The following is a 16,780-nucleotide window of genomic DNA, read 5'->3' on the forward strand; positions in this document are numbered from 1 at the left end:
CACAGGCTCAGTAGTTGTGGCTCATGGACCTAGTTGCTCCGCGGCATGTGGGATCTTCCCAGACCAGGGCTCGAACCCGTGTCCCCTGCATTGGCAGGCAGATTCTCAACCACTGCGCCATCAGGGAAGCCCCATTGCTGTTTTTTTAATTCTCCCCTCCAGCTCTGTCACGTATTCAGATAACTTTTTGGGACAAGCCGTAATAAGAGTTCTGTTATATCTTCAAAACAGGAAGGGAATTAAGCCAAATCTGGCCTCTGTACCCTGACACTGAATGAATTCTCAGAGACAGAGTTTGGGGTGAAGTAGAAAAGAATAGCTTTATTCTTTGCCAGGCAAGGTGGGCCACAGCAGGCTTTTGCCTTCAAAACTCTGTGTCCCAGCCTGGAGGGGGTAATGAGAAGTTTTATAGTAATATTCAAAGAGGGCGTGATTAGCTCGTGGACATTCTTCTGATAGATTGGTAGTCAGGTAATTGGGAGTCAGCATCATCAACCTTCTGCAAGATATTTCATGGATTTCTGCGAGTCATTGCCCAGTTTTCAAGTCACATAAATGGAGAGAGAGGGGCCACTTCCCATGCGAATCCCTTCCTGGATTACTTCTAGGATCTTCCAGCTCTTCTGCATCCCTCGATTACAAACGTTTCAAAGGGATGTGTAGAGCAAGAGGCAAAAAACACATACTTTGAAGTGTGAAGTTCAGCCACAGGTGGGGGGCCCCAGAATCCAGAAGTCATTTAGAGTCGGTGACAGAAGCCTGCTCCCCTGGGCTCAGCAAGTGCAGGGAGCAGAACTTTCTGGTGGTTTCGGAGCCACCGAAGGCTTGCTTCATAGTTCTGCAGATTAGCCACAGTGGGCTGCTCCTCACCAGCTGCACAGTTGGCCCTGCTGCTCAGCTGCTGAATTCTGTGGGAATGCTTCTGAAGGCATCCCAGAGCGGCAGGCTGCCACTGTGAGAGGGCCCAGACGGCAGTGATCCTCAGCACTTCTAGGGTCTGCAGGCTGCCCAGCATCCGGATTGTGGTTACAACACCAGACGCTGAGCATCCCGCCATCCACGCATGTGGTTACTGTCTCTGTCAGAGGCAGCTGAGGGAAGATGCAGGGATAGCAAGGCCTGCTGTCGTCGTAGTAAAAGGCTGGGATTTGGGCCTGTAAGCAAAGGCACTAGCCAGCACGAGAGGCCGGCTGGCCAGCATGATGTGTCATTAACTAGGTGGCAAGTGAGCACGTGATCCGAGCAGTGGGGCATAAGGGCGTGGAGTAGGGCACGCACTCGAGGCCGAGGAGAGGTGGCCGCAGAAAAGGCCTCGTGGTGCAGCCCTCAGCGGGCCAAGTTGCTCATCTCCAAACAAGAGGCAGTCGCTTAAGCCGAGGAATGCCACCCCAGAAGTTGCCAGGTGCTATGGGCAGCTCAGCGCATCGTTGCTCACGACGCACGTTGCGCTCCCAAACCCAGCCGTCCACGCATGCTCAGCACAGGCAGCACTAGCTGCTGGCGGAGCGCGGAGTCTCAATTCGGAGAAGTTCCCGGGCAGCCGCAATACCAGAAGCGGATATTATCGCCCTGGCTACAGGCTCCAGTGTAGGCTCTGGCGGAGGCTCCGGCTCCTGCTCGTGCTGCAGCTGCAGCTCCAGCTCCTGCTCAGCCCAAAGAGCCTCCACCAGCCTGTGCTTTAGGAAATTCAGCCCCTCCTTACGCTTCAGCCTGCAAGGTGAGTACCTCCTCCCTGGCAGCCATGACTGTCTGTTGTGGAAATCGTCTCTACGTTGATTTTTGAATGTTTAATCAAACTTGCTTTTTTTTTTCTTTCTTAAACCCAAATCGGTCATGATGTGTTATCCTTTCTGTGTGTTATTAGATTTGGTTTGCTAAAATTTTGCGTAAAACGTTTGAATATATGTAAATGTGAGAGACGGACCTCTAATTTTCCTTTATTTAATATCCTTGGCAAGTTTTGTGCTTTCCTCATTGAATGAGCTGGGAAATAGTCCCTCTTTTAATACTCTACAGAATTTGTCAGTCTGATGTAATTTATTCCTTAAATATGTTGACTTAAAAAAGTGCACAATGGGAGAATTGTGAGTTAAGTTTTATTTGGGGCAAAATGAGGACTGTAGCTTGGGAGACAGCCTATCAGATAGTTCTGAGGACCTGCTCCAAAGAGGTAAGGGGAGAAGTCAGTATATATGTGATTTTAGGGGATACAGTGCAATCAAGCACACGTTTTGGCAGAAGGCTGCTGCTAGTGGCGAGATGCAGATGTCTCCGTAATGATTTTAGTGCTTTTCTAGGTATGAGAAGATGCAAGAAATTGGGCTCATAGAATAAGTTCACCATAAAAACAACTTTTCCATATGGGATTTTTCTTCCCAGTTTACAATCTTCTTATCACAAACTTACACAAGGTATTTCTCTCAGAAGTCCCATTCAGTAGACTTCTTATATCTCATTGGCCAGAACTATGTTGACTCTTAGATACAGGAGTGTTCAGGGAATTGATCATTTTCACCTGGGCCCACTGCTGCCACAAACAAGACTGGGGTTCTGTTAGATCACAGCAAAAAGCAATTAAGAATATCTTAGTTATTTTGCTTTTGTATTTTTAAAGATTCCTCATAAAAGCAATATCATATGATATTTGTCTTGTCTTGTCTGACTTACTTCACTCAGTATGATAATCTCCACGTCCATCCGTTGTTGCTGCAAATGGCATTATTTCATTCTTTTTAATGTTTGAGTAATATTCCATTGTATATATGTACCACATCTTCTTTATCCATTCATCTGCTGATGGATATTTACATTGCTTCCATTTCTTGGCTGTCGTAAACAGTGCTGCAATGAGCATTGGGGTGCGTGTATCCTTTTGAACCATGGTTTTCTTTGGGTCTATGCCCAGTAGTGGGATTGCTGGGTCATATGGTAATTCTATTTTTAGTTTTTTAAGGAACCTCTGTACTGTTCTCCATAGTGGCTGTATCAATTTACATTCCCACCAACAGTGTAGGAGGGTTCCCTTTTCTCCACACCCGCTCCAGCATTTATTGTTTGTAGATTTTTTGATGATGGACACTCTGACTGGTGTGAGGTGATATCTCATTGAATTTTTTTTTCAACTTTTTATTTTATATTGGAGTATAGGTGATTAACAATGTTGTGTTAGTTTCCGGTGTACAGCAAAGTGATTCAGTTATACATATACATGTATCTATTGTTTTTCAAATTCTTTTCCCATTTAGGTTGTTACATAATATTGAGCAGAGTTCCCTATGCTATACAGTAGGTCCTTGTTGGTTATCCATTTTAAATATAGCAGTGTGTACATGTCAATCCCAAACTGCTTAACTATTCCTCCCCCCGACCCTTCCCCCGGTAACCTAAGTTCGTTCTCTAAATCTGTGAGTCTGTTTCTTTTTTGTAAATGAGTTCATTTATATCATTTTTTAGATTCTGCATATAGGCAATAGCATACGATACTTGTCTTTGTCTGACTTACTTCACTCAGTATGACAATTTCTAGGTCCATCCATGTTGCTGCAAGTGGCATTATTTCATTCTTTTTAATGGCTGAGTAATATTCCATTGCATATAGGTACTATATCTTCTTTATCCATTCCTCTGTCGATAGACATTTAGGTTGCTTCCATGTCTTGGCTATTGTAAACAGTGCTGTAATGAACACTGGGGTGCATGTATCCTCGTGGACCATGTTTTTCTCCAGATATATGCCTAAGAGTGGGATTGCAGGATCATATGGTAGGTTTATTTTTAGTTTTTTAAGGAACCTCCATACTGCTCTACAAAGTGGCTATACCAATTTACATTCCCACCAACAGTGTAGGAGGGTTCCTTTTATCTCACACCCTCCCTGGCATTTACTGTTTGTGGATTTTTTGATGATAGCCAGACTGGCTGGTGTGAAGTGATATCTCATTGTAGTTTTGATTTGCATTTCTCTAATAATTAGCAATGTTGAGCATCTTTTCATGTGCCGCTTGACCATCTGTATGCCTTCTTTGGAGAAATGTCTATTTAAGTCTTCTGCCCATTTTTTTTATTGAGTTGTTTGTGTTGTTTTGATATTGGCCTGCATGAGCTGTTTGTAGATTTTGGAGATTAATCCCTTGTCGGTCCCATAGTTTGCAAATATTTTTGCCCATTCTGTGAGTTGTTTTTTTGTTTTGTTTATGGTTTCCTTTGTTGTGCAAAAGCTTTTGAGTTTAATTAGGTCCCATTTGTTTATTTTTGTTTTTATTTCCATTACTCTAGGAGATGGATCCCAAAAGATATTTCTGCAATTTATGTCAAAGAGTGTTCTACCTATGGTTTCCTCTAAGAGTTTGATAGTATCAGATCTTACATTCAGATCTTTAATCCATTTTGCATTTATTTTTGTGTATGGTGTTAGAGAATGTTCTAATTTCATTCTTTTACATGTAGCTGTCCCGTTTTCCCAGCTCCATTTATTGAAGAGAGTGTCTTTTCTCCATTGTGTAGTCTTGCTTCCTTTGTCATAGATTAATTGACCATTGGTGTGTGGGTTTATTTCTGGGCTTTCTATCCTGTTCCATTGATCTATATTTCTGTTTTTGTGCCAGTACCATACGGTCTTGATGACTGTAGCTTTGTAGTATAGTCAGAAGTCAGGGAGCCTGATTCCTCCAGCTCCGTTTTTCTTTCTCGAGATTGTTTTGGCTATGTGGGGTCTTTTGTGTCTCCATACAAATTTTAAGATTTTTTGTTCTAGTTCTGTGAAAAATGCCATTGGTAATTTGATAGGGATTACATTGAATCAGTAGATTGCCTTGGGTAGTATAGTCATTTTGACTGTATTGATTCTTCCAGTCCAAGAACACAGTATATCTTTCCATCTGTTTGTGTCATCTTTGATTTCTTTCATTAGCATCTTATAGTTTTCAGAGTACAGGTCTTTTGCCTCCTTAGGTAGGTTTATTCCAAGATATTTTATTCTTTTTGATGTGATGGTAAGTGGGACTGTTTCTTTAATTTCTCTTTAAATCTTTCATTGTTAGTGTATAGATATGCAACAGATTTCTGTGTATTAATTTTGTATTCTGAAACTTTACCAAATTCATTGATGAGCTGTAGTAGTTTTCTGGTAGCATTTTTAGGATTTTTTATGTATAGTATGATGTCATCTGCAAGCAGTGACAATTTTACTACTTCTTTTCCAATTTGGATTACTTTTATTTCTTTTTCTTCTCTGATTGCTGTGGCTAGGACTTCCAAAACTATTTTGAATAGAAGTGGTGAAAGTGGACATCCTTGTCTTGTTCCTGATCTTAGAGGAAATGCTTTCAGCTTTTCACCATTGAGTATGATGTTAGCTGTGGGTTTGTCATATATTACCATTATTATGTGGAGGTATGTTCCCTCTGTGCCCACTTTCTGGAGAGTTTTTGTCATAAATGGGTGTTGAATTTTGTCAAAAGCTTTTTCTGCATGTATTGAGATGATCATATGGTTTTTATTCTTCAATTTGTTGATGTGGTGTATCACACTAATTGATTTGTGGAGATTGAAAAATCACCCTTCAATACCAGCATGTAGGTCTGGCCCAGGCTTTAATGAGGTCACTTCTTTATTTCCTGGGTCCTGGTGCACACGAGACCTTCTGTGCACCCTCTAAGAGTGGAGTTTTCATTTCCCCCAGTCCTGTGGAATTCCTGCGATCAAACCCCACTGGCCTCAAAGCCAGATTCTTTGGGGGCTCCTCCTCCTGTTGCCAGACCCCCAGGCTAGGGAGCCTGACATGGGACTCAGAACTTTCACTTCTGTGGGAGAACTTCCGTGATATAGTTATTTTCCAGTTTGTGGGTCACCCACCCAGTGGGTATGGGATTTGATTTTATCACAATCACGCTCCTCCTACTGTCTTGTTGTGGCGCCTTCTTTGACTTTGGACGTAGGATATCTTTTTTGGTAGGTTCCAGCGTTTTTTGGTCCATGATTATTCAGGAGTTAGTTGTGATTTTGGTGTTTTTGTAAGAAGAGGTGAGCTCATGTCCTTCTACACTGCTATCTTGTTCCCTCCTCTCCTGTATGGGATGTTTTGTTTTGCATTCTTGAATTAATCTTTAACTGACTTCTTATATCTGCTGTCTTATTCCATTTAGGCTGCTATAACAAAAATACCATAGACTGGGTATTTTATTTTATTTTTTTAAGTGTAAATTCCTGCAGACTTTTGTTTTTAATGAGTTTCTTGTGACTTTTTTTTTTTATTTTACTTTTATTTATTTATTTTTAGCTGCGTTGGGTCTTCATTGCTGTGTGTGGGCCCTCTCTAGTTTCGGTGAGCGGGGGCTACTCTTTGTTGCGATGCGCAGGCCTCTCATTGTGGAGGCTTCTCATTGCAGTGGCTTCTCTTGTTTCCAAGCACGGGCTCTAGGCATGCGGGCTTCAGTAGTTGTGCTGCATGGGCTTAGTTGCTCTGCGGCATGTGGGATCTTCCCAGACCAGAGCTCGAACCTGTGTCCCCTGCATTGGCAGGCGGACTCTTAACCACTGAACCACCAGGGAAGTGGTGCACGGAAGGTCTCGTGTGCACCAGCCTTCCATGTGATTCTAATAGAGTATGCAGGAAGCTTTTTCCCTTTTAAGACCGCCTTTAATCTTTAGAGTATACTTTGGCCAAGGCAGAGGAGGGGATGTAGTCTAGAGCCCAACAAATTTCTCAGTAGCCCAACTTTCTTATCAGCTTATTTCCATTTTACAGCCATAGAAGGTTTAAGGGAGTTCTACTACACGTTCATCACCAATTGAGGACTAAGGTCCAGAACACTCTAAATCAGTATCTTTTAACAAAATGAACACTTAAGGAAAGTATTTATCAGATTAGGAGTAAAAATTAATCCAATAGTTTCTCTCCCATGCATTTCTCAACATACACTTCTAAGTAGTATTCTTCCATGCACAACAGTAGCAGGATGGGCAAGAATGAAACTCAAGAGTATTGAATAGGCTAGTCTATTATATCCCACAGAAACTTCAAGGAATCACCCCCACCAACCTACCCAAGATGAAATAATAGGCCATCTTTAACCCTAGATTATTTTTATTATAGATTATTTGGACAAATCATAATTAATGCACACTTCTCCAACAGATTTATTTCTTTAAAGGAATGGATTTTGAAGAGAAAAAAACATGGGGCAGAGAGGTATGGAATAGAAAATAAATACAAATGTAAGCTGTTTTGCTAATTGCTTTATAACCACAACAAACTAGTACAGAGAATGCCCTGTACAAAACAACACTATAAAGATCGAGGTGTTCCCTTAGGCAAGGCTGAAGATTCCAGTCCCTGGTATTTGGAATTTAGGCTGCAGTTCTTGTGATGGATCACAGGGTATGTGGCACAGTCCATGCTTTTAACCAGATTTGAACAGGAGAATGGCCCTTGGCCCAGGTAGAAGTAGATGAAGTCTTTGGTTTCATGTGTCACATAATTACCGAAGTTCCTCCCCACAATGCAGTGCCAGGTGGGGTTGTACTTCTTGTCAAACTCCTTCTTGATATGGGCCGCAATGTGCTTCTCTATATTATATTTCTCCAGTGCCTGAGTAGCACACTCCAGCAAGTCCTGTTGCATCTCCTCTGACATATTGGCATTTTTGATCACGGCCTTTTGGTCACACATGGTTACCAAGAAGCAGGGGCTGGCTGACTGCAATGGTCTCCTGGGGGAGGGGCTGGTGAGGCTCAGACCTGTTGGGAGCAGCCAGATGGGGTATTTTAAACAACAAATACTTATTTTTCACTGTTCTGGAGGCTGGAAAGTCCAAGATCAAGATGCCAGCAGGCGTGATGTCTGGTGAGAACTCACTTCTGGTTCATAAAGTCTTCTTCTGAAAAATATTTATCTGAAGGCCTGTTCTGCCAGTTTTTCTCAGAGCACAGAGTGCCTCATTCCTGATCTCTACCCTAAACTCCTTTCAGAGTGTGTTGAAGGTCAGTGGCCAGAGACTTCATCCTTGTAGAGGCAGATGGCAAGTGACAATTTTTAATTGGCAAATATTTGATGGAAGGGACTGGTGAATTCTTCTGGATTTAAGATTCTCACTGAGGGAAAGCTTTAGATTATGGGCTTATTCCTGTAATAGAAATAGAACTATTTGGAGTTTATTTTTGGATTTGGTAAGTTGAGCTTTCCTTAGGGTACATTTCATCTAAATTTTTTAATTAATTGGCTTAAAGTTGCTCATAATAAGCTCTTATGATTTTTCCAATATAGGACCTGTAATGATGTCACCTTTTCCTTTTTCCTTAATATTTTTTCATTTTTTTAACTTTATTTTGTTTATTTTTTATACAGCAGGTTCTTATTAGTTACCTATTTTATACATATTAGTGTATGTATGTCAATCCCAATCTCCCATTTCATCCCACCACCAACCCCCCCCAACCCCGCTTTCCCCCCTTGGTGTCCATACATTTGTTCTCTATATCTGGGTCTCTATTTCTGCCTTGCAGTCCAGTTCATCTGTACCATTTTTCAAGATTCCACATATATGTGTTAATATACAATATTTGTTTTTCTCTTTCTGACTTACTTCACTCTGTATGACAGTCTCTAGGTCCATCCACATCTCTACAAATGACCCAATTTCGTTCCTTTTTAAGGGCTGAGTAATATTCCATTGTATATATGTACCACATCTTTATCCATTTGTCTGTCGATGGGCATTTAGGTTGCTTCCATGACCTGGCTATTGTAAATAGTGCTGCAATGAACATTGGGGTGCATGTGTCTTTTTGAATTATGGTTTTCTCTGGATATATGCCCAGTAGTGGGATTGCTGGGTCATATGGTAATTATATTTTTAGTTTTTTAAGGAACCTCCATACTGTTCTCAATAGTGGCTGTATCAATTTACATTCCCACCAACAGTGCAAGAGGGTTCCCTTTTCTCCACATCCTTTCCAGCACTTATTGTTTGTAGATTTTCTGAAGATGCCCATTCTAACCAGTGTGAGGTGATAACCTCATTGTAGTTTTGATTTGCATTTCTCTAATAATCAGTGATGTTGAGCATCTTTTCATGTGCCTCTTGGCTATCTGTATGTCTTCTTTGGAGAAATGTCTATTTAGGTCTTCTGCCCATTTTTGGATTGGGTTCTTTGTTTTTTTAATATTGAGCTGCATGAGCTGTTTTTATATTTTGGAGATTAATCCTTTGTCCATTGATTCGTTTGCAAATATTTTCTCCCATTCTGAGGGTCGTCTTTTTATCTTGTTTATAGATTCCTTTGCTGTGCAAAAGCTTTGAAGTTTCATTAGGTCCCATTTGTTTATTTTTGTTTTTATTTCCATTATCTAGGAGGTGGATCAAAAAAAGATCTTTCTTTGATTTATGTCAAAGAGTGTTCTTCCTATGTTTTCCTCTAAGAGTTTTATAGCATCCGGTCTTACATTTAGGTCTTTAATCTATTTTGAGTTTATTTTTGTGTATGGTGTTAGGGAGTGTTCTAATTTCATTCTTTTCCATGTAGCTGTCCAGTTTTCCCAGCACCACTTATTGAAGAGACTCTCTTTTCTCCATTGTATATCCTTACCTCCTTTGTCATAGATTAGTTGACCATAGGTACATGGGTTTATCTCTGGGCTTCGTATCCTGTTCCATTGATCTAAATTTCTGTTTTTGTGCCAGTACCATATGGTCTTGATTACTGTAGCTTTGTAGTGTAGTCGGAAGTCAGGGGGCCTGATTCCTCCAGCTCCATTTTTTTCCTCAAGATTGCTTTGGCTATTTGGGATCTTTTGTGTCTCCACAAGACTTTTTGTTCTAGTTCTGTTAAAAATGCCGTTGGTAATTTGATAGGGATTGCATTGAATCTGTAGATTGCTTTGAGTAGTATAGTCATTTTCACAATATTGATTCTTCCAATCCAAGAACATGGTATATCTCTCCATCTGTTTGTGTCATCTTTGATTTTTTTCATCAGTGTCTTATAGTTTTCTGAGTACAGGTCTTTTACCTTCATTAGGTAGGTTTATTCCTACGTATTTTTTTCTTTTTGTTACAGTGGTGAATGGGATTGTTTCCTTAATTTCTCTTTCTGATCTTTCGTTGTTAGTGTATATGAATGCAAGAGATTTCTGTGCATTAATTTTGTATCCTGCAACTTTACCAAATTCATTGATTGGTTCTGGTAGTTTTCTGGTGACATCTGTCTTCAAACAGTGACAATTTTATTTTTTCTTTTCCAATTTGTCTTCTTTTCATGGCTAGAACTTCCAAAACTATGTTGAATAATAGTGGTTGTCCATTTTATTGGCATAGATTTGCTTGTAGTAGTCTCTTATGACGCTTTGTATTTCTGTGGTGGTATGTTGTAACTTCTCCTTTTTCACTTCAAATTTTATTGATTTGAGTCCTCTCCCTCTTTTTCTTGATGAGTCTGGTTAACGGATTATCAATTTTGTTTATATTTTCAAAGAACCAGCTTTTAGTTTTATTGATCTTTGCTATTGTTTTCTTTGTTTGTATTTCATTTATTTCTGCTCTGATCTTTATGACTTCTTTCTTTATACTAACATTGGGGATTGTTTGTTCTTCTTTCTCTAGTTCCTTTAGGTGTAAGGTTAGATTGTTTATTTGAGATTTTTATTGTTTCTTGAAGAGGGATCGTATTGCTATAAACTTCCCCCTTAGAACTGCTTTTGCTGCATCCCATAGGTTTTGGATTGTCGTGTTTTCATTGTCATTTGTCTCTAGGTATTTTTTGATTTCCTCTGATTTCTTCAGTGATCTCTTGGTTATTTAGTAACGTATTGTTTAGCCTCCATGTGTTTGTGTTTTTTTTCCCTGTAATTGATTTCTAATCTCATAGTGTTGTGGTCATAAAAGTTGCTTGATATGATTTCAATTTTGTTAAATTTACTGAGGCTTGATTTGTTACCCAAGATGTGATCTATCTTCGAGAATGTTCCATGTGCACTTGAGAAGAAAGTATAATCTGCTGTGTTTGGATGGAATGTCCTATAAATATCAATTAAATCTATCTGGTCTATTGTGTCATTTAAAGTTTGTGTTTCCTTATGAATTTTCTTTCTGGATGATCTGTCCATTGGTGTAAGTGAGGTGTTGAAGTCCCCTACTATTATTGTGTTACTGTCGCTTTCCTCATTTATAGCTTTTAGCATTTGCCTTATGTATTGAGGTGCTGCTATGTTGGGTGCATATATATTTATAATTGTTATATCTTCTTCTTGGATCGATCCCTTGATCATTATGTAGTGTCCTTCCTTGTCTCTTGTTACATTCTTTATTTTAAAGTCTGTTTTATCTGATATGAGTATTGCTACTCCAGCTTTCTTTTGATTTCCATTTGCATGGAATATCTTTTTACATCCCCTAACTTTCAGTGTGTATGTGTCCCTGGGTCTGAAGTGGGTATTTTGTAGACAGCATATATGTGGGTGTTGTTTTTGTTTTTGTATCCATTCAGCAAGCCTGTGTCTTTTGGTTGGAGCATTTAATCCATTCACGTTTAAGGTAATTATTGATATGTATGTTCCTGTTACCATTTTCTTAGTTGTTTTGGGTTTGTTTTTGTAGGTCCTTTTCTTCTCTTGTGTTTCCCACTTAGAGAAGTTCCTTTAGCATTTGTTGTAGAGCTGCTTTGGTCGTGCTGAATTCTCTTAGCTTTTGCTTGTCTGTAAAGCTTTTGATTTCTCCATCGAATGTGAATGAGATCCTTGCCGGGTAGATTAATCTTGGTTGTAGGTTCTTCCCTTTCATCACTTTAAATATAATGTGCCACTGCCTTATGGCTTGTAGAGTTTCTGCTGAGAAATCAGCTTTTAACCTTTTGGGAGTTCCCTTATATGTTATCTGTCATTTTTCCCCTGTTGCTTTTTTAAAAATAATTAATTAATTAATTAATTAATTAATTAATTAATTTTTGGCTGCATTGGGTCTTCGTTGCTGCATGTGGGCTTTCTCTAGTTGTGGTGACTAGGTGATACTGTTCATTGCGGTTTGCATGCTTCTTATTGCGCTGGCTTCTCTTGTTGCAGAGGATAGACTCTAGGCATGCACGCTAAAATAGTTGTGGCCCGTGGGCTCAGTAGTTGTGGTGCACAGGCTTAATTACTCTGCTGCATGTGGGATCTTCCCAGACCAAGGCTCGAAACTGTGTCCCCTGCACTGGCAGGCAGTTTCTTAACCACTTCGCCATCAGGGGAGCCCTCCCTTGTTGCTTTTAATAATTTTTCTTTGTCTTTAATTTTTGTCAGTTTGATTACCATGTGTCTTGGCATGTTTCTCCTTGGGTTTATCCTGCCTGGGACTCTGTGCTTCCTGAACTTGGGTGTCTATTTACTTCCCCAAGTTAGGGAAGTTTCTGATTATAATCTCTTCAAATATTTTCTTGGGTCTTTTCTCTCTCTCTTCTCCTTCTGGGACCCTTATAATGCGAATGTATATGTGTTTAATGTTGTCCCAGAGGTCTCTTAGGCTGTCTTCATTTCTTTTCATTCTTTATTCTCTTCTGCAGCAGTGAATTCCACCATTCTGTCTTCCAGTTCACTTAATCGTTCTTCTGCCTCAGTTATTCTGCTATTGATTCCTTCTAGTGTATTTTTCATTTCAGTTATTGTACTGTTCATCTCTGTTTGTTTGTTCTTTAATTTTTCTAGGTCTTTGTTAAACATTTCTTGCATCTTCTTGATCTTTGCCTCCATTCTTTTTCCGAGGTCCTGGATCATCTTCACTATCGTTATTCTGAATTCTTTTTCTGGAAGGTTGCCTATCTCTACTTCATTTAGTTGTTTTTCTGGGGTTTTATCTTGTTCCTTCATCTGGTACATGTCGTCTGCCTTTTCATTTTGTCTATTTTTCTGTGAAAGTGGTTTTCGTTCCACAGGCTGCGGGATTGTAGTTCTTCTTGCTTCTGCTGTCTGCCCTCTGGTGGATGAGACTCTCTAAGAGGCTTGTGCAAGCCTTGATGTCACTTTTTTCATTCCTAATTTTTGTTGTTTGTGTCCCCTCTTTGTCTGTCTCCATTCTTCTCTGTCTCACACACATATCGTCTCTGGGCTCATCTTTTTCAGGCTGGTCAATTATAGGCTTGGGCCAAATCTAGCCTTGGATCTGTTTTTGTCAATAAAGTTTTATTGGGACACAGCCACACCTATTCATTTATTGTTTATGACTGCTTTCATACTACAGTGCCAGATAACGAGTTGCACAGAGACCATAGGCTTGCCAAGACTAAAAAAATAATTTACTTAGCCCTTTCCAGAAAAAGTTTTCTTACTCCTGATCTATGCTTTTAGTCTACTGAAAGAGCCAACTTTTGTCTTTGTTTCTCCTGTGTTTATAAGTTTATTTATTAAACGTTATTATTATTATCAATAATTCATTTTCTTACATTTATTGTTTTCTTCCGTCTTATTTGCTATTATTTTAACTTCTTGAGATGGTTTCTCAGATAAATTGATTTTCAGTCTTTCTTCTTTACTACCTTATTTATGAAGCAGTAAATTTCCCTTTAAACAAGGCTTTAACTGCAACCCACAAACTTTGATGTGTTTTTAGTACAATTCAAAATATATTCTAATTTCCAATGTAATTTCTTATTTGATCCTTGGATTATTTAAATTTGGACTTCCTAATTCCCTTTGAATTGGCAATTCCAATTCTGTTACCAGATCATAAGGAAATTATTGAAGATGCAGAAAATAGTTTTATATATAAGGGTATTCAGAGCAACATTGAATAGAAAAAGTTGGGTAGAAACTAAATATTTAATGAGAAGGACAATAATTAAATTATGGTATATCTATAAGGTAGAATAATGTGTGGTGATTGAAAATCATATTTTGAAAAGCATTTACTAATATGGGAAAATAAAAGATATAAATAAAGGAGAAACAGAATATTGCACTTTTCACATAGCATTATTCCAACTTTTTAAAAAGGTGTATTTTCAGAGATAAAATGATAGAAAGATATAAAATAATTTTCAATGTACTTAACTCTGAATGGTAAGATCAATTTTTTTTTTTTTGGTAGCAGATTTTTCCCAGTTTTATTGAGATACAATTGCCATGCAGCACTGTGTATGTTTAAGGAGTACAGTATAATGACTTGACCTTCATGTATTGTGAAATGATTACCAAAGTAAGTTTAGTTAACATCCATCATGTCATATAGACTCAAAAAAAAAAAAAGAAAATGTTGTTTTCCTTATGATGATAAATCTTAGGATCTACTCTCTTAACAACTTTCAAATATACCATACAGCAGTGTTAACAGTAGTCATCATGTTGTACATTACATCCCAAGGGATGTTTTTTATTTTTTTTTTTCTTTATATGTTTTTGTATTTTTGAAAGATTTTTATATTGAGTATGTAATATTTTATAATCTAGAAAAAGGGTCCTAAAAAAGTAAGCCCATAACTCACCTTTAATCCAGTGGATTGTGTGAACTGTTCCTTTAACACAGTCTTTTTTTCAATTAAAGTGTAGTTGATTTACAATATTATATTAGTTATATTAGGTGTATAACATAGGGATTCAATAGTTTTATAGATTATACTCTATTTAAAGTTATAAAATATTGGCTGTATTCCCTGTGCTGTACGATATATCCTTGTATCTTATTTTATACATAGTTTGTACCTCTTAATCCCCTACCCTTATCTTGCCCCTCCCTCCTTCCCTCTCCCCACTGGTAACCACTAGTTTGTTCTCTGTATGTGAGTCTGTTTCTGTTTTGTTATATTCATTCATTTGTTTTATTTTTTAGATCCCACATATAGGTGATAACATACCATATTTGTCTTTCTCTGTTTGATTTATTTGACTAAGCATAATAAGGTCCATCCATGTAGTTGCAAAAGGCAAGATTTCATTCTTTCTTATAGCTGATAATACAAAATCTTTAGCAAGCTAGAGATTCTTTACATTTTAAAATATTTAGTTCCTATATTTCACACTAATAAATGAAGACAGAGACACTTGGAAAAACCATATGGGAGGTTGCTGGTGAGGTGACACCAAGCATCTTCATCTTGTTCCAGGGAGCAGTCTGCTCCATGGCTCTAGTTGTCTTTTCTGTAGTTGAAAATGGTTTCATCCCTTGCAGCCTTGGTAGTCTTTAGTTTTATTGATTGAGTTAATACTTCTTTATCTACAAAAGTAGAATGGATTTTTAAAAAGTCCTTTTCGTTATGACAGGAATGTATCCAAGTGGATTCTATTAATTAAATATTTTGTTTTAAAAGTATCTAAGTAGTATTAGGGGAATTCTCTTCTTGAAATTTCTAGCTAGCTTTTATAAGAACTGATATTTTTCCTCTGTTCTTTATAGAGCAGGTCATTTGTGGAGGGATCTTATCTTCAAAGGAAGGCTGAAGAGGGGCAATTTGGTTGCTTGACTGATTACTGTACACAGGTTTTCTATATGGGATGTTTTATTTCACATTCTTGAATTAATCTTTTTTTTTTTTTTTTTTTTTATCCATTTACGGCTGTGCTGGGTCTTCGCCTCTGTGCGAGGGTTTTCTCCAGTTGTGGCAAGTGGGGGCCACTCTTCATCGTGGTGCGCGGGCCTCTCACTATCACGGCCTCTCTTGTTGCGGAGCACAGGCTCCAGACGTGCAGGGTCAGCAATTGTGGCTCACGGGCCCAGTTGCTCCGCGGCATGTGGGCTCCACCCAGACCAGGGCTCGAACCCGCATCCCCTGCACCGGCAGGCAGATTCTCAACCACTGCGCCACCAGGGAAGCCCTGAATTAATCTTTTTTTATTTACTTTTATTTTTATTTTACCTACTTAAACATGCAGCATGTTAGTTCTTTTTTTATTTTTATTTTTTAAATAATTTTTATTGGAGTATAGTTGATTTACAGTGTTTTGTTAGTTTTAGGTGTACAGCAAAGTTATACATATATCCACTCTTTTTTAAGATTCTTTTCCATATAGGCCATTACAGGGTATTGAGACATCTTGAATTAATCTTTAACTGATTTCTGTTATCTGACATTTTATTCCATTTGGGCTGCTATAACAAAAATAAAGACTGGGTGTTTTAAACAACAAATATTATTTCTCACTGTTCTGGTGGCTAGAAAGTCCAGTATCAGGATGCTGGCAGATTTGGTGTCTGGTGAGGACTCCCATCCTGGTTCATAGACAGCTGTCTTCTTGCTATAACCTAGCATGGTGGAAGGGGCAAGGGAACTCTCCTGGGTCTCTTTTATAAGGGCACTAATCTCATTCATGAGGGCTCCACCCTCACCACCTAATCACCTCCCAAAGCCCCCACCTCCTAATACTATCACATTGGGGGTTAAAGATTTCAGCAAATGAATTTGGGGGAACACAAACATTCATTCTATAACATCTGACTTTTGTTTTCTTTCAAATGTTGATTAACTGATTTTCTTCCTCTACCCCATCACTCTTTCTTCTCTAGCTGAGTTTCAGAAAACTGGTGAACTTATTTTGTATATTGATTCAGATATGAATAGTTTGCAAACTTTCCAAAGGTTTGTATTGCTCATTTTGGCTAAAAATTTTCCTGATATTCCCAGGACCCTGAATTCTTCCCTAATTCAATGAAATGGTCTGTTTTTATATTTAAAATTTGGCCTGCAAGAATAAGACCATCTTGATAGAGCTAGGGGATCTGCTACCTTGGACTGTTGCTTAAAAACATATTTCAGTTTTATTAAAGCTTTTTAAATGTGTATTCCCCCACAGCACCTTAGGTGAAAATCAGATTTTAGTCTAGAG

The 16,780-nt window shown here is 38.6% G+C and overlaps 1 pseudogene across 1 annotated transcript; it reads right to left on the reverse strand.

The window, feature by feature from the left end:
• Positions 1–7,400: 7,400 nt before the first annotated feature.
• Positions 7,401–15,495, reverse strand: LOC309647774 (dynein light chain 1, cytoplasmic pseudogene; annotated as a pseudogene). The gene has a single exon. The product of its transcript is annotated as a dynein light chain 1, cytoplasmic pseudogene (transcript).
• Between the last annotated feature and the right edge of the window lie 1,285 nt (positions 15,496–16,780).

This window comes from Balaenoptera physalus (genome assembly GCF_965194825.1).
Source record: "Balaenoptera physalus genome assembly, chromosome: 18".
In the NCBI taxonomy this organism is placed as follows: domain Eukaryota; kingdom Metazoa; phylum Chordata; class Mammalia; order Artiodactyla; family Balaenopteridae; genus Balaenoptera; species Balaenoptera physalus.